General features: G+C 35.2%; 1 protein-coding gene and 1 long non-coding RNA gene across 2 annotated transcripts in view; one reads left to right on the top strand and one right to left on the bottom strand.

Annotated features, from left to right (window-relative positions):
- Positions 1-21,202, bottom strand: part of LOC136030522 (leucine zipper putative tumor suppressor 2 homolog) — a 179,960-nt gene that overhangs the window by 137,821 nt on the left and 20,937 nt on the right. The gene's annotated exons all lie outside the window — the stretch shown is intronic.
- Positions 9,899-18,292, top strand: LOC136030521 (uncharacterized). Its single transcript, XR_010618323.1, has 3 exons — positions 9,899-10,039; positions 15,624-15,816; positions 18,078-18,292. It is a non-coding gene; the product is annotated as an uncharacterized LOC136030521 (long non-coding RNA).

Here is a 21,202-nt window from a genome sequence, read left to right as displayed (position 1 = left end):
TCCGCATATTTCCCAACAACAAATGCAATGTGTGAACAGTGAGGAAATTACGTAGCTTACATTCCGTTTCCTGGGGACTATGGGGGGTCATGTCATCCTCAAAGGCACAGTTATTGGATCTCTAACTATGGAGAATCAAGTGACCATCTCAAAACTTTGCTCGGATGTCTTTGGGGGAAAAGGGGCGAGGGAGGAAGGACTAGCTGCCCTCTAATCCTTTTTGGTCACTTAAAATGGGAACTAAAACTTCGATTTTTCTTCAAATGATCCCTCTCCCGATCTTTTAGGACCATTGGTACGATACGATCATTCCTGAGAGAGAAAAAAAACGGATACGCATCTGTTATCTTTCTTCTGGCAAAACATACAAAATTCCACATTTTTGTAGACAGGAACTTCAAACTGTTATATTAGGATTCTCTGATAGACTGAATCTGATAAGGTGATTATTTTTTTTTTGCAGGTATTTACCCCACTTTTGAATATTGGGTAAATTTTCTCGGGCTCGTAACCTGTGAGGGGTAAGATTAAACTTAATGAATTGAATATATTTGAAATCAGCACAAAAAGGCAATTCTTTTGATGTATCTATTGTTATCAAAATTCCCGGAATTTATGTATTATACGAGAAACACTCGAGAAGTGAAGTTTGGTTATTACTAATGAAATAAAACAAAATATGATGAAAATATAATACTTTATTAGCGAAATTGTGAAAACTACAACTTAGAATTATGTGCCCAGAACGCAAAAATGCCCTTAAGAATCGCGTTGAAATAAGTTCTGCCTTCTGCACTTACTGCCGCCCGCCACATGTACCCTGCTAAGTAAGATTTTAAATGATGGCAGGATGTACCTCGGTGCCGTTTATTCCTCCACTTTGTGAAGCCTCTCTCTACTCTTTGAATCTCAACTTTGCGGAACCTCTCTCTCTCCCTTTCTCTGCTCGGAACATTCTCTCCATTTTTTAGGTAGATGCGCCGGTTTCTGGGTCGACAAAATTCTTTATGCGCTTCACGCTCGAATGTGGAAACCTGCTTGTTCCAGATCAGCAGTGTTGTAGCCCCTCCAACAATCTGAAATGATTGTTGATCCAGGCTATATATGAAGTTTAATTTGTTGGAGTAAAGTTTCTGCTCCTCGGTTGGGAACCTCCACTAAAATACATCCATGGTGAGACACTATATTCTATCACTATGCATTGCAAACTGACCGGCTATTAACCTATCTGATCTTCGCGATCCAAATTCCCAAGTGTTTATCTGATCTTTGCGATCCAAATGCTTGAGTGTTTCTCGTATAATACATAAGTACCAAATTCCCATTTTAAGTTTCTGTTACTATTGGGCTGAGTCCTTCCTTAGAGTTCGTTACCAAGGACTGATGATACCCCTGCTATAAATAAGCAGATAATTAAAAAAAGCAGAATATTTTATTAAACAATGTATTCTAGACATAAAAAGAACAAAAAGTTTTTTGTAAAACTAGGGAGCAAGAAAGAAAAACTAATTAATGGTCTGCATATTGCGTATTTGGTATAGGGAACTAGTTAAGGCTAATATTTGTCTTCATTAATAGTAGCCCTCAGGCTTATGTATCAATTATAATATTTTTTATTGGTTTAGTCCTATTTAATTTCGATAGGCTTGTTTAACTTCATTTTCGGTTTGATTATACAGATTTTTGACGCATCCAACGCAAAACGTTTTCAGGAACCGTTTCAGGCCACCGGCACCTCACTATAAAAATAAAAATCCTGCGCAAGTGCCAATTCTTTCCAAGATTACACGACAGATGCGCCTCCTTTTCTATTTCTTGTTTCGGTGATTGATATTACGGCTCGTCTAACCCATCCGGTCCAAACACAGGAATTTATATTGAAGAGGGTGGCACTTCGAGGGGGAGGGGGGGTAAAAAAAATCAAAGAATGGATTGAAATACGAATAAATTAGAAACATTCAAATACACATCAAACCATTTAAATTTGGGGGGAATGAGTCCAGAGGCCCTCCTCCCCTCCACTTGATGACTTTCTGTAACTTGTTTAAAAAAACTTGTTTTTTTTATTTAATTTCGAAACATTTTTGAATCAATGCATGTTTTGATTTTGGCCCTCCGCAGATGAATAATTAAAACGAAATTTGCATATTTTTTTGGCTACTTGGCTTTCTCATTGTTTTGATCGAATGATTTTGAGAAAGAAAGGAGCGGGGGAGGAGGCTTAGTTGCCCTCCGATTTTTGGTTACTTAAAAAGGCAGCTAGAACTTTTAATTTTTACGAATTTTTTTATTAGTAAAAGATATACGTAGCTTACAAATTAGCTTACGTAACGAACTTCTGTACTCTCATGTTTTTATTACGTATATGAAGGAGTTCACCCCATCGTCAGTACCTCGCTCTTTACACTAAAGCTTGAATTTCTTAAGAATGGCCCCTGAATCACAAAAGCCGTAGAATAAATAGTTGAAATTACTAAAAATGCTTTAGCGTAAAGAGCGAGGTATTAGGAAAAGGTGAGCCCATCATATGCGTAATAATTTCTGTTCGTTTTAAGTTTTAATGCTTCTCCTTACTTTCAGATGAAAAAACTTTTCATATTTATTTTTTCATTGTTTTTTTTTACATAATGCTAGAGAATCCTGCGCTCCCTTTGAAACTTTTCTTCCCTATGAAAAATTCCTCTAAGGAAAGTTCCTCCAACATATCCCCTCTTCTCAACCCCCCTCCCAACCTAAAAATCCCCCAGAAAACGTCTGTACACTTCCAAATAACCATTACTATATGTAAGCACTGGTAAAAGTTTGTAACTTGTGGTCCCTCCCATGTCGACTGTGGGGGAGTAAGTCGTCCCCAAAGACATAGTTATAAGGTTTCTTGACTACGATGAATAAAATGGCTATCTCAGAATTTTTATTCGGTGACTTTGGGAAAATAATTAGCGTGGGAGGGGGCCTAGGTGCCCTCCAATTTTTTTGGTCTCTTAAAAAGGGCAATAAAACATTTAAATGCCGTTATAATGAGTCCTCTCGCAAGATTCTAGGACCATTGGGTCGATACGATCACCCCTGGGAAAAAAACAAAATACAAAAAAAAAAAAAAAAAAAAAAAAAAAAAACTAACAAACATGCATCCGTGATCTGGCTCCTGGCAAAAATACAAAATTCCTCATTTTTGTAGATAGAAGCTTGAATCTGATGGTGTGACTTTCATTAAGATTCCATGACTTTTAGGGGTTGTTTCTCCCTATTTTCTAAAATAAGGCAAATTTTCTCAGGCTCGTAACTTTTGATGGGTAAGATTGAACTTGATGAAACTTATATATTTAAAATCAGCATTAAAATGCGATTCTGTTGATATAGCTATTGGTATCAAAATTCCATTTTTTAGAGTCTTGGTTAATATTGAGCCGGGTCGCTTCTTACTAGTTCGTTATCACGAACTGTTTGATTAGACGACAGATATGCCTCTTTTTCTACTTCTTGTTTCGGTAATTGAAATTATTGCTCGTCTAACCCATCAGGTCCAAACACAGGAATTTATAATGAAGGGGGATGACACTTCAGAGGAGGGGAGAGGGTAAGAAAAAAGTGGATTATGAATAAATTAGAAACATTTAAATACACATCAAACCATTTAAATTTGGGGGAGGTTTGAGTCCAAAGGCCCTCCTCCTCTCCACTTGATGACTGTCTGTAACTGTTGTCGTACAAAATTAGATTAAATTTTTACAATTTAGGTTGATTTCGAATAAAATGTTTGAGGGTTAGACCTAAGGGTCTAAACCTCCAGTCCCCCCTGGCGCAGCTGTCTAGGATTAATTACATGTAACATTAGCCTAAATTTATCTAATTTAGGTTGACTTCCATTTCTTAAAAGGAAGAATAATAACAGTCAATTAAAAATAAGTGAAACAGTTCTCTATTTATAGGAACAGAACTTGCTCTGGTCTGATATGTAAAATGCGCATTTTCATGATCACGATTATAGCCGATTTTCGGTTTCTTTGAGCCAAATTTAAATGACAAAAACTGGTTATGTGAATGCACTCAATTCAATCAATTAAAGTACTTGTATGTGTAATAGAAACGAAAGGAAAATCGCTGAAAGTTTTCAGAGTTATTTGGAAGCTTCCAGATGACATCTTGCGGATAGTTCATTCCCCCAATTCAAAACAATATTCTTGCACTATAGGGTAATTATTAACTAATGGCTTAACAACAGCAAATGGCGTAAAATCACAAAAATGAAGGGGAGGGGGCAAAACATATTTTTCGAAATATAGGGGGCAATTTTGACATTTCCATTTTTTCAAAAAAATTATGTAAAAGAATGTTTTTCAATGAAAATACTAAAAAACAGAAAATTTTCAAAATTTCGGGAAGAGAATCTTGCTCTCCCTCTACCTATTAACATCCCTGTGATAGCGTATCAGACGTCCACTCAGAGGGGATTCCAGGCCCAAGTCACCAACAATAGAATCCCACAATCTTGTTTTGTGTTTTGTTTGCAAGTAAGGAGCAACCCGACTCAATAGTAACCGAAACTCTAATGAATGAAATTTTGATGTCAATAGATAAATGAAAAGGAATTTTTAAGCTAATTTTAAATATATAAGTTTCATCAAGTTTGGTCCAACTCATCAAAAGTAACGAGCCTGAGAAAATTTGCCTCATTTTTGAAAAAAGGGGCAAAAACCTCCTGATAGGCATACAATCTTAATGAAAATCACACCATCAAATTCATTGTATCAGAGAACACTACTTTAGAATTTTCAATCTCCTGTCTGCATAAATGTGGAATGTTGTAATTTTTTGCCACAAGAAAGATCACAGATGCGTGTTTGTTTTATGTTCTTAGTGTTTTTTTCCAGGGGTGATCGTATCGACCCAGTCGTCCTAGAATGTTGCAAGAGGACTCATTCGAACGGAAATTAAAAGTTCTAGTGCCTTGTTCAATGACCAAAGAAATTTGAGGGCAACTAGGCCCCCTCCCACGATCATTTTTTCTCAAAGTCACCGGGTCATAATCTTGATATAGCCATTTCGTTCAGCATAGTCGAAAAAGCCGGATTTCTCAGCATTATTTAAAAAACGATCAGAAATTAAAAAAACAACTTTTTTCAACTGAAACCAAAGAATAACAACAAAACGTAAAACAAACAGAAATTATTACGTATATGAGGGGTTCACTCCCTCATCAATACCTCGCTCTTTACGCTATTGTTTTTTAGTACTTTTAAAAGAGCTATTTATTCTAATGAAACGGCCTTTGCGATTCAGGGGTCATCAAACAGTTCGTGGTAACGAACTGTAGTAAGGAGCGACCCGGCTCAGTAGTAACCGAAACTCTAAAAAACGGATTTTTTTATAAAAAACAGTTACATCAAAAATCGTATTTAAATGCTGATCTCAAATATATAAGTTTAATTAAGTTTAGACTTACCCATTGAAAGTTACGAGCCTGAGAAAATTTGCCTTATTTTATAAAATAGGAGGAAACCCCTTCAAAGTCGCACCATCAGATTCAGCGTATTAGAGAACCCTACAGTAGAAGTTTCAAACTCCTATCTCCAAAAATGTGGAATTTTGCCTTTTCTTCAAACAGTTCGTGGTAACGAACTGTAGTAAGGAGCGGCTCAATAGTAAACGAAACTTTAAAAAATGGGATTTTGATACTAATAGATACATCAAAAGAATTGGATTTTTATGCTGTTTTTAAATATATAAGTTTCATTAAATTTAGTCTTACATATGAAAAGTTACCAGCCGGAAAAAATTGGCCTTATTTTGGAAAATTTACTGTTTAAAAAAAGTAGAGTTGAGAGAAAGAGTCAAACTTTAGCGTAAAGAGCGAGGCGTTGAGGAGGGAACACTCCCTTTCATATACGGAGTAATTTTTGTTTCGTTTTATGTTTTAATATCGCTCCTTACTTTCAGTTAAAAAACTTTTTTTTATTTAATTCTTAAAGAACTGGAACAAAACTCGAACTTTAGTTTTAGATAACGCGTCTTACTGTTCGCCTAACCTTTTCCTCCCGAAAGAAATAGTTCTAATTTCAGAGTAGTATTTCACCGAAATATGTCAACATTTGAAAGCTACTGCTGAGCGTCTAGGCAGATTCAAACGGTGCTTCCAATAGGCCTACCCCCTCAGTTTTTTCGAAAGACGATCGGGTTAATGGTCGTGCATTTACAAACGTAAAAACGTCTGGAGAGCCTAATTTCGGTACTTACGTGTTATAGCGAACACACTTTGTTCTTGATGTGTAATGAAACCGGTTTTTTGTGACCACTCGGAGATAATCAGCTTAGCCTGATCGATATAAAGTACTATGCAGGTACATTTTAATGAAAAATATAATATATAGAGGTGGTTAGGTGAGGTATTTAATGTAATGCGTTCTGGGCAGCCTTGGTTTCTATAATTCACTGTTGTAGTTTCAAAAAAGTTGTTACTAAAGTATTGTATTTTCATTATATTTTGGTATATTTCATCAGGATGAGCCTAACTTCACTTCTTCCCTGTGATCGCTATAAAACGTAAGTATCCAATTTTCTATCGAATAAATCCGGGAAACCAAAAATTGGGGGACAGTGGAAGCCAGGACGGTGGTCCTGGCTTTGATCTGGTATTCAACGGGTGGGGGTTTATTTTCGTTCAGGAGGGGACAAAGAAAACTTTCAATATACAACAAAAATGTGTTTATATGTATCTTTGTTGCTTTTGTACAAGTCAGACGAAAATCAGAGGGGGGTTCAAATCAGGTAAGCCCCCTAGATGCTGTCATATTGGGATCATCGGATTCAAGTCCCACTTCTGTCAAAAAGGTTCTCCAACAATTCAAAATTCACTGACAACTCAAGCAGTAATTCAAAATATCTTTTGACCTAATGTTTTTAATAAAATCGATAATTTAATATAATATAATCGATATTTTAATATAATCAATTCTCTGTAAGTCTATATTCCCAAATGATTGTTCAATGTTAGTTCCTGTAATGTTTTGGCTGTAGACCTACTCAAAATACTTTGGAACTTCTGGTTTTCGGAGATACGATGCCAAAATTATTGTTAATCGGAACTTCAGGTCAGAATTTGCCAGAATTCTAGTTTAGGGTTTCTTTCTAACATGGAAAATAGTTGAGCTAAGCGAATAGAAATTTCAGGAATGAATCCAGGGCCAAAAATTTACCCTGGCAATGTATTATCAAGTTATTGTATCGATTCTTTTCTTATATCTAGGGTAAATAAGATTGCATACGTAACAGGTCTGACAAAAAATGTTTGAACTTCATTTTGAGTTTTAATTTCTTTTTCATCGGCTTTAGTTTGTGAAAATGCAATACCTATCATTTCAGTAGCATTTTAAGCCATACCCATGGTTTTCCCTAAATTTAAGAAATAGATTTATTGGAATTTAAAATCTTATAATTAGGATTGAGCAAAGATATACGGCATGGAACACTATATGGAACTCTTCATTTGAGCAGTAGATCTAGTAGTTAGCAGTTAGTTAGTAGTTAGTTTTGTCCCAGTAGCAGTTAGATAGTTAGTTAGTTAGTAGTTAGCAGTAGCTAGCAGTTAGCAGTAGATCTAGCAGTTCATTGTAGCAGTAGATCTATTCTGTATACAGCAGATTGTTACAGGTCTTCAAAGGTAGCGTCTATTGGATGAAAAGGAGTAGAACCAGGTGCTTAAAAACATCTTCCCAGGAGATCATTGAGGCTCTGAGATCATTGAGGCTCTCATGAGATCAATGATCATGAGATCATTGAGGCTCATTGAGGCTCTCATGGAGATCATTGAGGCTCTGACTGCATTTCTAAGATTTTCATTCACCTAACTCAACTCCTTTCCAAGATAGGGAAAAGCCCATAAACTAGAACTTTACTAAAAATCTTAACACGAAGCACATTTTTTAGTTGTTTTTTTTTTTTTTTTCAACGTCCTCTGAGCTAAATTTGAAGATTAACCTCCGTATTTTAGACGTCGAATTGGTAACTAATCCCCTTTCTAAAGCCAAAAATGGCAAGTTATACTCAAACACTATTACCATAGAGAAACAGACGAAACAATTATAAAAAACACGTGACTCAAAACTGTCCATTCTTTTTATCTGCTCAAAATTTCACAACCAATCAAGCCAATTTATCTTTTCAAACAGTTCGCGGTAATGAACTGTAATAAGGAGCGATCCCCTCCTAATCTTTTTCCGACTAACACCGAAAAATCGATAATTTTCATAATGTTGAAATGTATTATTTTCGTCAAGGAATGTTTCACATACTCCTAACACATCTGTTGAAGATACTTAAAAAAATCATGCAAAAAAATTAGGCTGGTATTTAGTCCTCCACAATTCCAAACTGACATTCGCTTTATGTGATTATTTAAAAAATGAAGATCATGAATACATAAATATTTATTTTTAGATGCAATATAAGGACGTGACAAATCTTGATCTTGTGACGAAAATTTATGAAAATATTTACTTATGTCAAGAGGATATTTTTCCAGTTCCTCCAACCTACCAACAGGGACTTGAAAAATATTCAAACCATCCATAATCAAAATTCAATGATAATTCCGCATCTCATGTCAGTGAGCCAATGTAAAGACAAAAAAAGAAAAAAAAGTAAAGAAAAAAAGAAAAAGACGAATATTTCAAAAATAAGAACAATGAAAAATAAAATAGAAATAAGAATAACAACAGCAACAAAAAAGAAAAGGAAAAAAGAAGAACATAATCTCTTCTTGGCTTCTTATTTATTTCAGCCTTTATTCGTATCATCCTATGAAGGCCTGCGCAATTTAACATGGATACATGAGCTAGATCATAGGCCAACTACAGTCATAAATCCAATAAATAAATCACAAATATTCATCATAAACTATAAATCTACTAAAGAAAATTCTAAGCGACTGTTTCTATCTATTCTATCTATATTCTATCTATCTATCACTTTTAATGTTCCATATAATAACATTCCTTCTTCTATTTCTCATACATGTATTTCACTTACAGGACTTTATACCACTTAAGCTTTACTTTTTCTTCATTATCAATTAAGCATAATACAGGTGGGATCACTGGGGGGATCCAAGCACTAATCCCCTTTGCTTTAAATTCTTTTTGTTTAATTCTAAGGGAATTGCGAATGTCACGAACTCCTTCTGTCACATCATCTGTCATAATAGATATAAGGGGATTCACTTCCGACTCCTCTTTCGAACGGGTTTTCACGTAATTTCTTGTTTCCCTGAAGCACACAGAATTTGTCTTATCATCCTCAAACTGGATTTTGATAAATCTATCCGTAAACTCAAGTAGCTCAAATCGGATATTAAATCCAAGGCGGGAAGGTAAGGTATCAACATGGTCTTTAGCCCTTCATTTAGATTCACTTTTAATGTTCCATATAATAACATTCCTTCTTCTATTCATGTTTTCTAACACAAGGACTCTAGAAGCTAATTCTAAGCACGATATTTCCTGCTTGATACTAGATAATTCATTTTCTTGGGCCGTTCTTGCTAATTCTAGATCTTCCACGCGAGATTTTAGGGACTCTAAAACCAGATTTAATGTCAACGATTTCCATTTTTATTTCTAAGACATCATTTTTAGTTGCTTCGATTATTTCAAGGATTTTATCTAACTTTGAGATATTATTAGTCGACTCCGTGGATCCTTTTGTATCCTCTAAATCACTTTGTCTTGATCGCTTCTCGCTTTTCTTAACCATACTTATTTTCAATAATGTTTATAATTTTCAAAAAATAGATAAACGAACGCCCAAGATAATTCACATCCAATTTTGTACAGTACTCGCAAAAATGATGCTATTACTCCGAATTCATTGAAAAAATATCAAAGAATTTACTTGTCAGAGTTAATCCGGCTTAAAATTGTATAGTGCAAATACAGATGTTCACTGAATGAATTTTAGTTCAGTACTTAGTTCAGTGAATGTTAGTTCAGTTGCTATTTGGATGTGGGAAAAACTTTTTCAACAATTTTTAATCCTGACACAAACAGTATTTTTAAATTTAATTTCATAAGTTTTGAAGTGGATCTAGAAAACTAAACTTAATATCATTCCCAAAAGATTCTATCCATGCTATTTGACAACCAGGAAACACTTACACTCTTTTTATTTATTTAAATTGTAAGAGCAGAAGTAGTAATAGTAGCGGCCCCGGAAGTTTCGATTTAATGCCCCCAGTCGTTCTCGATAGATTGCTGAGGTATTTTATTGTCAACCATAAACATGACGTCTTTTGTCTTAGTTTAAACCAACATTTATTTTTAAGGCATAATGAGCCAATTGCATAATTTTGGGAGACTGACATGTCCATTATCCCTAAATACATAGTTGATGGACCGTTCTACTATGCTAAACAAAATGGCTATCTCAAAGTTTTGACTGGACATGTATGGAAAATGAATGGGCTTGAGAGAAGGGCTACTTGCCTTCAATCTCTTTTGACTCTTAAAAAAGACACCAAAACTTTTAATTTTGAGTCAAATTAGATCCTTAAAAAGTTTTACTGATATTTCTAGCTATTATAGAGATGCTCTGCCTATGATATTGCTTGTATGCCCTTTTGAAAACCCATATGCATTCATTTTTTCCGTTTAATTGAAACTCTTCCTATATATTCCCTAAAAGTTTCACCTTAATACCCTTAGCTTCATTATTTAAAGTAACTGTAGTGGTTGAATTAAAGGTATACACATAGTGTCTTCTGGATAGTTCAAAATCCCCCAGAATTTACCCTCAAAGATCTAACTTAATTAATTTAAGTTGTTCTTCATATATTGCTTTGCCACCTTTTTAAAAGTCCACATCTTCATAGCTTGTTTTGATTTAGTTTAACGGCCACCTAAATATTCCTTAAAAGCTTCACCTTAATACCCTTAGCTTGCGCAGTAGCAATAGCTGTAGCAGCATTAGTAGCAGTATGCTTATAGCGCCTTTGGTTTCTTCCCCCATCCCCTTCAAAACACGCTGAAAGTTTCAGCTTAATACCATCAACCCTTCATGAAGCATTTCTGATGCGGCCGCTCGACAGCCTGTGTGGGCATAGTGTTTTTCGAATTAGTTCCAACCAGTTTCTATACTTCCCAAAATGTTCGCTTTAATATCCTTAGTTTTAATAGCAGCAGTAGTAGCAGTAGAATTAATTGTAGTAGCCTAAGCTTTAGTGGCAGTAGTAGTAGTCAAATAGTTCGTGGTAACGAACTGTAGTAAGGAGCGACCCGGCTCAATAGTAACCAAAACTCTAAACAACGGAATTTTGACACCAATAGTTACATCAAAAGGATCGCATTTTAATGCTGATTTCAAATATATAAGTTTCATCAAGTTTAGTCCTACCCATCAGAAGTTACGAGCCTGAAAAAATTTGTCCTATTTTAGAAAATAGGGGAAAACACCCCCTAAGTCATAGAATCTTAATGAAAATCACACCATCAGATTCAGCGTATCAGAGAACCCAACTGTACAAGTTCCAAGCTCCTATCTACAAAAATGTGGAATTTTGTATTTTTTGCCAGAAGACAAATCACGGATGCGTGTTTATTTGTTGTTGTTTTTGGTTTTTTTTTCCAGGGATGATCGTATCGACCCAGTGGTCCTAGAATTTTGCGAGAGGGCTCATTCAAACGGAAGTTCCGATTCTAGTGCCCTTTGTAAGTGACCAAAAAAATTGGAGGTCACCTAGGCCCCCTCCCACGCTCATTTTCTTCCCAAAATCGTCGGATCGAAATTCTGAGATAGCCATTTTATTCAGCATAGTCGAAAAACCTTATAACTATGTCTTTGGGGACGACTTACTCCCCTGCAGTCCCCGTGGGAGGGGCTGCAAGTTACAAATTTTGACCAGAGTTTGCATATAGTAATGTTTTTTGGAGAATGTACAGACGTTTTCAGGGGGATTTTTTGGTTGGGAGGGGGGTTGAGAAGAGGGGGTTATGTGGGGGATACTTTCCATGGAGGAACTTGTCATGGGGAAAGAAGATTTCCGTAAAGGGGGCTCAGCATTTTCTAGCATTATTAAAAAAAAAACAATGAAAAAATAAATATGCAAAAGTTTTTTTCAACTGAAAGTAAGGAGTAGCATTAAAAATTAAAACGAACAGAAAATATTACGCATGTAAGGGGTTCACCTCCTCCTAATACCTCAGTCTTTACGCTAAAGCATTTTTAGTAATTTCAACTATTTATTCTACGGTCTTTGTGATTCAGGGGACAAAATTTAAGCTTTAGTGTAAAGAGCGAGGTATTGACGAGTGGGTGAACCCTCTCATATACATAATAAAAACGTACGAAAATAGAAGTTTGGTACGTAAGCTAATTCGTAAGTTACATATATCTTTTACTAATGAAAACGTTCATAAAAAACTAAAAGTTCTAGTTGCCTTTTTAAGTACCCGAAAAATTGGAGGGCAACTGAGCCTCCTCCCCCTCCTTTTTTCTCGAAATCATTCGATCAAAAGTATGGGAAAGCCATTTAGCCAAATTAATAAATATGCAAATCTCCCTTTAATTATTCATCTACGGAGAGCCGATATCAAAACATGGATTAACTAAAAAACGTTCAGAAATTAAATAAAAAAAACAAACAAGTTTTTTAACTGAAAGTAAGGAGCAACATTAAAACTTAAAACGAACAGAAATTACCCCGTATATGAAAGGGGCTGTTCCCTCTTCAACGCCCTGCTCTTTACGCTAAAGTTTTTACTGATTTAAAAATTAGAGTTGAGAGAAAGAGTCAAACTTTAGCGCAAAGAGGAGGGCGTTGAAGAGGGAACAGCCCCTTTTTGCGGTAGCAAAAAAACAGCAGATTTGCAGTCTCCGGTATTCGTCGTCATTACCTCTAGGATTCGAATTGGCCAGAGAGGATAGCCCGCAAATTTGGCTAGGAATAAATCACCGATTTTAATGTTCGCAGGATTCATGCCTAGTAAATGAAAGATTATAAAGTGAAAGAAACTTATCTTTCCGTGAGGGCCGAGCCTCACTAATGTATCCAAGTGAACAATCAGTCCAAACTATGCGAGGTCGGCCCAACTGCTAATCCTTCTCTACACTAAAAAGTGTAATTAACGCGCAATCAAATTATATCCAATTTTCTCTACACACCACACTTGGCTATCGTATCTAATTTTCTCAATTCAAAACGCCAAAATCTGATCATGTGATAAATTCAAGTATCAGATTGCACAATTTCTGTAGTCACTGAATTAATTCATGGCTAAGAAATCAAGTTCAAACAATTCAAAAGTTCAAACAGGTGTAATCCCTTTGAGATCTAGTTCAATACTGCAGCGAATCAGTATACTGCAGACATCTTCTATGAACTAAATTCATTTTTTTCGGTAATCTCGGTTATAACGTTTTTTTCTGATATTATGAGAAATAGCAACATTCAGATCGAAACAAAGATTTTTAATTTTATGAATGGCTTAAGAATATTAAGTGGAAACTTTCAGGGCATGATGAGGGGGATGTACAACGAACGAAAAGGCAATATGCGCATACTTCCTTAAATGAAATTACTCCGTATATGAAAGGGGCTTTTCCTCTTCAACGCCCCGCTCTTTACGCTAAAGGTTTTTACTGTTTTAAGAGGTAGAGTTAAGGGAAAGATTCAAACTTTAGCGTAAAGAGCGGGGCGTTGAAGAGGAAAAGCCCCTTTCATATACGGAGTAATTTCATATAAGGAAGTATGCACATATTGCTTTTTCGTCAGTTGTACATCCCCCTCATCATGCCCTGAAAGTTTCCACTTAATATTCTTTTCCACTTAATATTTTCCACTTAATATTTTCATGCATAATTAGACCTAAGATCAGTCAGGGAGGAGGTAAGAAATATTTTACTGTTGATGTCCTTGGTATTAAAGTCGCATTTTTATTTATGCATTATATAGCATTTTTATTTATTTATTTAAGTTTTAGCATCTTTATATAGCATTTTTATTTATTTAATAAATAAAATTTATTTAATTAAATAAAAATTTTAATTTTAATTAAATAAAAATTTTAATCTTAATTAAATTAAAATTTATTTAATAAATTTAATTTATTAAATAAAATTTAATTAAAATTTATATTTTTATATAGCATTTTTATTTATTTAAGTTTTAGCATTTTTATTTATGCATTTAAGTCGCATTTTTATTTATGCATTATATAGCATAAATCTTGCACTTTTTTACTACTATGTAAACGCAAGTTTTGCAGCCAACCAAAGTAGACACTAATTAGTTAAATGAGCAGTCAAGCAGAACAATTTTGTTTTGTGGTCAGAAAAGAGATGGCTCAAAAACGATCAAATTAGTTTTCATTCATGAGCTTGTGTTCTTCTCTGTAGATGTAAGAAGATACTTTCATGTCTCTGTTTACTTCATTATGCTAAATATGGGAGCGTCGCGAACCTTATTTAGTATTCAGTGTGCCGTTTTTGTTGCTCCATTCTGTACCAGTTCCGTGCTAGCAGGGAGTTGATGCCGATTAAAGAAATTACATGATGCCAATTTGATAAATCCCAGAATACAAACAGTCGACACAATTCATTCATAGTGAAACTCGTCGCGCTGATAATTTTGCTGTCCTACATACAGGAATGTCAGATTGTAGGGGAGGGGGGTGCATTTGCCCATGAGACTTGAAAAAATGCCTTTATTGTTATTTTCATTGAAAATGGAAAAATACACCTAAATTCTCCCCCTCTCCTAGATTTCGAAAAATTGATTTCCCTCCCCCTATTTTTTTGTGAATTGAGACTACTGCTTGAATAAAAGTGGAAACAAGTCTGGATTCTCAGACCCAGAAGTGCCTAGCTCTATTCTGGAGAGCATTCGGGTGGCTGTGTAGCCTACTTAGGTTTGTTTAAAATAAGGTTTTTTTCTCTTTTCTTTTGAGTTATTATTATTATGGGAGATTGGTAGCTTCAGTTTTCTTATTGAAGTACCTCCAATTAACTTATGTGGTACTCAATCACAGTAATATCAATTCTATTTACAGATATTGTTTTGTTTTTATTTCTAAATTTTAGATTTTATTTACTTTTAGGTTGTGTAGATTATTTTCAATTTTATCTTTGTTCTTAGCGTTGAAAACGCCTTATTTTATGAAGGCGAAATATCCGCATCGTTTTAGTTTGTCTTTTTCTTCTACTGGCCGTAGTCCTATTTCTTCCTTTATCTGAGATTTTTTCTCTCCTTGTTTTTTATTATTTTTTTTTTTTGCTTTGTTCATAATGTTTTGGTGTATACAGCCACCCTGCTGCATGCGTCTTTTTATTTTTTTTTGGGGGGGGGGGCACCCAAGAATATCTTGTTATAACATATTAAATGTTCATTTTTAGAACATTTGAGCATAAATATAAACTTTCCTTTTGTTTGAAATCAGGGCCAGGTGCAGGACTGAAGTCTGTGAGGAAGTCAACTACGGAAAATGTTTTGGCCTTAAAAGGTCCTAGTTTTGGTCGTTTTTTCTTTATATTATGGCAGGCCAAGTGGTCTAAGAGATCGCCTTCGTTGTGTATTTTTATGTAACAGAAGAACACGCATTTTCATGTAACTTTTTCAAATATGAAAATTTTTTTTTCAGATATTCAGGTATATGAAGGAGGGATGGTCAGACTAGCCCCCTTCTAGTTTGAGCGTCTCGTTTCCGAAGGAAAAAAGTTATCAGAAAGGTATAAACAGGTGAATGGTAGAATCATTATGGACATCACGAAGCAGATGGACCATTTGCATGAAAATATAGAAAAATATGGAGCACATTGAGGAACTATGAAGAGGTAAGAGGGTCGTATGCCCCCGAATTCTTGTTTGTTGTACACTTGTTGCCAATGGATGTAAATTAAGGTGAGAACAGCGAAGCCTTTAAGGAGGGTGTGTGTAAGTAAATTATCCAAGAAGAATTGGAGCCGCGGTGAGTTGTTACCAGTAGTAGTAATTTAGGAAACGACATGTAAGCAATAGGAATTTGTTCGGGGGTGTTAAACTGAAGAAACACGAACCACATAAATTATATGGGAAGTACAAGGAAATAACAGAGTAAGCTCGAGATTCAGCAGGGAGGGGAGGGATAAGAAAGTTTTTCAAGAGGGACCTAGGCACAGACATCTACATAGGAATGTATCTGGGGAGGGTCTACCAACTCGAAAAATACAAACAGTAGTTAAATGGCAAATATAAGAACAGAAACAGGAATAATTTTTAAAAGCTCCAGATTCAGATGGTAGGGCTCATAATCCCCTCCTCTTCGTACATGACTGCCTAGGCATGATGATTAAAAGTTTTACTATATTAGTTTCTCCAATTGGGGCGCAATAGGTAGGTGCCTGTGAAGAAGATTAGGATCAGAGGTTGCTAGTGTCAGATGACAAATAGGAGCATCATTGGATCAAAATATATCTGGCCAATCTCTGCAATTTCAGAATTCCATAGTGGAAGCTATTGAAAGCGGTGAGGACTAGGGTTCAGGATTAGTGCAAGGGGGTCAAGACAGGGTGACCAGATGGCCACCTGGTAACAGGTTTTCAAATTAAGGATATTGGACATTATATCGGTCTAATCCAAAGGAGACGTGTTAGAACATCTGCTAGGTAGATGACACAAATTGTAAATAAGATTTATGATCTTGGGAACGAAAGTGAATATTCGAGAAGTTTCATGGACTGTAGGTTTTCAATTAATGTTGGTTATTTTGACGGAAGTTTTTGGTTTTCTTGAAATCTTTTTTGTAGAGTGTTTTTACTGGTGAACCACTTCATTAATCGTTCGATCGGAGGTGGTTTTAGAGAGGAACAGAAGGGACATTTGTCCAGGCCGCAGAAATTTCAGGGACACAAAATTTCAAATAAATAATCTAAGAGTTATAATCATTGTTTAATTTTCGAATTTTTTGTATTAAAATAAAGTAGTGGGCGCAGTTGGTAGTAAGTATAGGCAAGTTTAATTCGAAATCATCATTTTCACCATATCTCCGTAACCATTCCTTGAAAAAAGTAACTAGACCAAATTAAATTAATTTTAATGTTTTTCGCGGAATTTTTATGTTCAAATTTTGTCAACATGAAAATTTTGTTAATAAATGGAAATATGATTAAAAATAGACCCTAAAATTTTGGGAGACAAGGGGGGCTAATCCAGATTTTGCCCCGGACACAAGAGAGGCCGAAACCTTCACTGAGTTCGATTCTGCTTTCTAGGGCTATAACGAAACAAATGTTAACAAAGCGAGGTCGTGTTTTACTGATGAAGGATGATCGACTGCCAAAAACAGTAGTAGTAGTAGTAATGTTTCATTTTTTTCAAATTTGCACTCGCTACTACTAAGAATTGCATAGGGAGTTCATTATATCAAAAATTAAATTCCTTACTATTTTTATAAAAATTTTATGAACAGTTTCAACCAATCAGATTTCATTTTTGCTATCCTTGGTACTTTGAAAACAAAGATCTGACACACGACGGTACATTCTGTCATATGACCCAAGTGAAGTCGATATATTAAGCTCGGCAGCCATAGACGCGGCAGCTTGGCAGGTAGGGGGGCACATGTCCCCTCTAGATTTTATAAAATACCTGTTTAGGATAGTTTCTTTGAAAATGCCTTTTTTGTTGTTTTCTTTGAAAAATGAAAAATACAAATTTGCCCCCTCCCCTCTTAAATTTTTTTGGATTGGGCCAGTGGATTGAAGATGTCTAACTGAAACCAGAAGCTTCTCAAGTTTTCCTAAAACACATTCCGAAAAAATGAAACACCTTTGAATACTGTTTACAAAAGTTTACTAATGGTGAATTTTTAGGATTCTAGGCGTTTACCCACCCGGAAAATACCCCCACCCCCGTGGAAAATACCCTCTTACTTAGTCTTAGAAAGTAACTAAGTAAGTAACTTCACTTCTTGACTGTGGTGGCTACAAGACATAAGTACCAAAAAACGTATATTTTGTTCAGGGGGTATATTTTGGGGGGGGGGGGACGCCGGTCACCATTCTTAGTGCGTATGTGTTGTAAGAGAAGGTTTTATGCTTTTCAACCTTCTTTTCAGTGCTTCTGCACGACGGCCTCTTCAATGTTGCATACCAAAAGATCTTCCACTGATGACCAGAAAAGCATAGCTTTCTCTAGATATCGGCCTAACGTTCTTTGTTTTCCACAACTTCAGATACCTGGAGGGACACTCAATTAACTAATTAGTGTATATTTGTGTTGTCTGTGAAGCTTGCGTTTATACAGCAATAAAAATGTAAGATTTATGCTTCCTCCTTGTATCCTGTCACTGGATATAGAAGTATAAGAGAAATTTTTTGTCAAAACGAAAAGCGACTTTAAAAACTAAGATCTGACAGACGACGGTAAATTAAGTCAAACTACCAGGCGATGTGTTAATTTCAACTGGTGTGTTTAGTTGAAATCTAAAGCTTATAAAGCCTATATGATTTATGCCAACTCTTTGAATCCTCTAAAAGGAAAGCAATAGCGAAATTTCAGCCGAAATGAAAATGCGGCTTAAAGATCTGACAGTGGATGGTAACTTTATAAATGACCAGGCGATATGTTAATTTTAACTGGTATGTTTAATTAAAATCAACAGCTTCTAAGGTGTACAAGATTTATGCCAATTGTTCGAATTCTCTAAAAGGAAAGCATATGAGAAACATCGGCCGAAACAAAATTGCAGCTTTAAAAACTAATGCTAACTTAAGTTATTTAAAAAGGAATAGGCGAACTTTTCTTGTTCCATAAAGGAATGATTCCCTCCCTCCCTACTAAGTTGAGGAGGGATAAGAACTTGCTACAGGAGCATGTTCTTACCATTCCTTAACTTGGCTGGAGAGGGGGGGGGGTAACGTATCATTCACTAATAATAATAATTAAACAAAAACTAAGACCACATTTATCATCTAGTACATGAAAATAAAGTTCTTTGTAAATATATCGATTTAATTTAAATATTTTTTATTAATTACAAAAGCACGTAGATGTGACAAGTTTCTGAACATAAGCTACTACAGTGTTATAGAAAAAATGCAGCGTTTTTTTAAATGGCTTTATTGTAAAAAGTTATTGTTTTAGTTATAAAAGGTTTTTAACCACAATTATTTCCTTTAAAAATGAGCCATTAAACAACTCTACGATGTTCCAGTGCCAAGTTATCTAATGAGGAAAAAAAAAACAGAAAAAAAAACAAAGAAGCCGTATATGCAGACTATCGTGGTTGGAGCCACTTTTGTTGATTTCCAAGCCAGTATATTTCCCTTGTTGTTCAAGCCAGTTTCCCATAGAGGCGTTTCGAACAAGACGGTTCTAATAGTATCCTTCTTGTTTTGATCTGACTCAATTTTTAGGAGCTACAAGTTATTATATTTCTTAGTATTGGACGTGATCGTCTCGTACTAGGTTGCTCGCTACCGCTGCAACCTGGACAAGGAAAGTTCGCCTTTTCCCCTTTTCTTAAATAGAATTAACACAGCCTCAAATAAACTTATATAGTGAGGAATGAACACGAATAAGGATTCCTTAATAAAAACAAGCCTTAAATCTAACGACTACACGGTATGTTAATTTCAACTGGCATAAAATAAAAGCTTCAGAAGTCAATATTTCTGTATTTTTAGCCCTCAATAGTCCATTGCAATTATTGATTTGCTTTGAATAGCACTCATTGAAACCTACATTCATGCGCTTCAGAGCTCAATAAGGTGCAATTTATCCTTTAACAGATAGAAAATTCGAGTTTATTCATCTATTCATATGAATAATATCTATTCATCCATAATATTCATTTGGATGTTAGTTCAGAAGGAGGGGAAGGGTATTTTTCGGGGGAGCTACAAAATAAACCTTAAAAACATCAAAATTCGTTTAAATGCAATTTGGCCGAGTCAGAAAAAAATCGGAGGGATGTTTCAAGCCCTACACCCCCCCCCCCGAATACGGATTTGATAAAAGCTAACAACGTGTTTCGTTAGATTCAAAGGTTTTATGGGTTTGCAAGATTTTTTTTTGTTTTAATTATTCTTTTCCGAGCCATTTATTCTGATGTTCCAGCCAAACTCAAAAGAGCAAACAATACGCTTTATTAAGTAATTAAATAAATAAAAACAAGTTTTTTTAACTGGAAGTAAGGAGCGACATTAAAACTTAAAACGCACAGAAATTACTTCGTATATAAAAGAGGCTGCTACCTCATCAACGCCCCGTTCTTTACGCTAAAGTTTGACTCTTTTTCTCAATTCTTCTTTTTAAAACAGTAAAAAATTTTAGCGTAAAGAGCGGGGCGTTGATGAGGTAGCAGCCTCTTTTATATACGAAGTAATTTCTGTGCGTTTTAAGTTTTAATGTCGATCCTTACTTCCAGTTAAAAAAACTTGTTTTTTTTTTATTTAATTTCTGAACGTTTTTGAATCAATGCATGTTTTGATTTTGGCTCTCCGCAGAGGAATAATCAAAACGAAATTTGCATATTTTTTTTTTTTTTTGCTAAATAGCTTTCTCGTAATTTTGATCGAATGATTTTGAGAAAAAAAGAGCGGGGGACGAAGCCTAGTTGCCCTCCGATTTTTTGGTTAATTAAAAAAGCAACTAGAACTTTTAATTTTTTACGGATATTTGTATTGGTAAAAGATTTACGTAACTTATAAATTAGCTTACGTAAAGAACTTTTGTATTCTCATGTTTTTACTACATATATGAGGGGATTCGCCCCATCGTCAGTACCTCGCTCTTTACACTAAAGCTTAAATTTTATCCCAATTCTTTAAGAATGACCCCTGAATCACAAAAGCCGTAGAATAAATAGTTGAAATTACTTAAAATACTTTAGCGTAAAGAGCGAGGTATTAGAAGGAGGTGAGCCCCTCATATGGGTAATAATTTCTGTTTGTTTTAAGTTTTATTGCTGTTCCTTACTTCCAGCTGAAAAAGCTTTTTCACATTTACTTTTTAATTGTTTTTTTTTTAAATAATGATAGTAAATCCTGCTCTCCCTTCATGGAAATTTTCTTCTCCCATGACAAATTCTCGATGGAAAGTTCCCCCAGCATATCCCTCTCTTCTCAACCCCTCCCCCCAACCAAAATAATCCTCCTGAAAACGCCTGTATACTTCCCAATAACCATTACTATATGTAAGCACAGGTCAAAGTTTGTAACTTGTTGCCCCTCCCACGGG

The sequence above is a fragment of the Artemia franciscana genome, chromosome 8, assembly GCF_032884065.1.
Source record: "Artemia franciscana chromosome 8, ASM3288406v1, whole genome shotgun sequence".
NCBI lineage: Eukaryota > Metazoa > Arthropoda > Branchiopoda > Anostraca > Artemiidae > Artemia > Artemia franciscana.
Note: the sequence above shows the minus strand (reverse complement) of the source record. Positions and strands in the feature narration are given on the sequence as shown.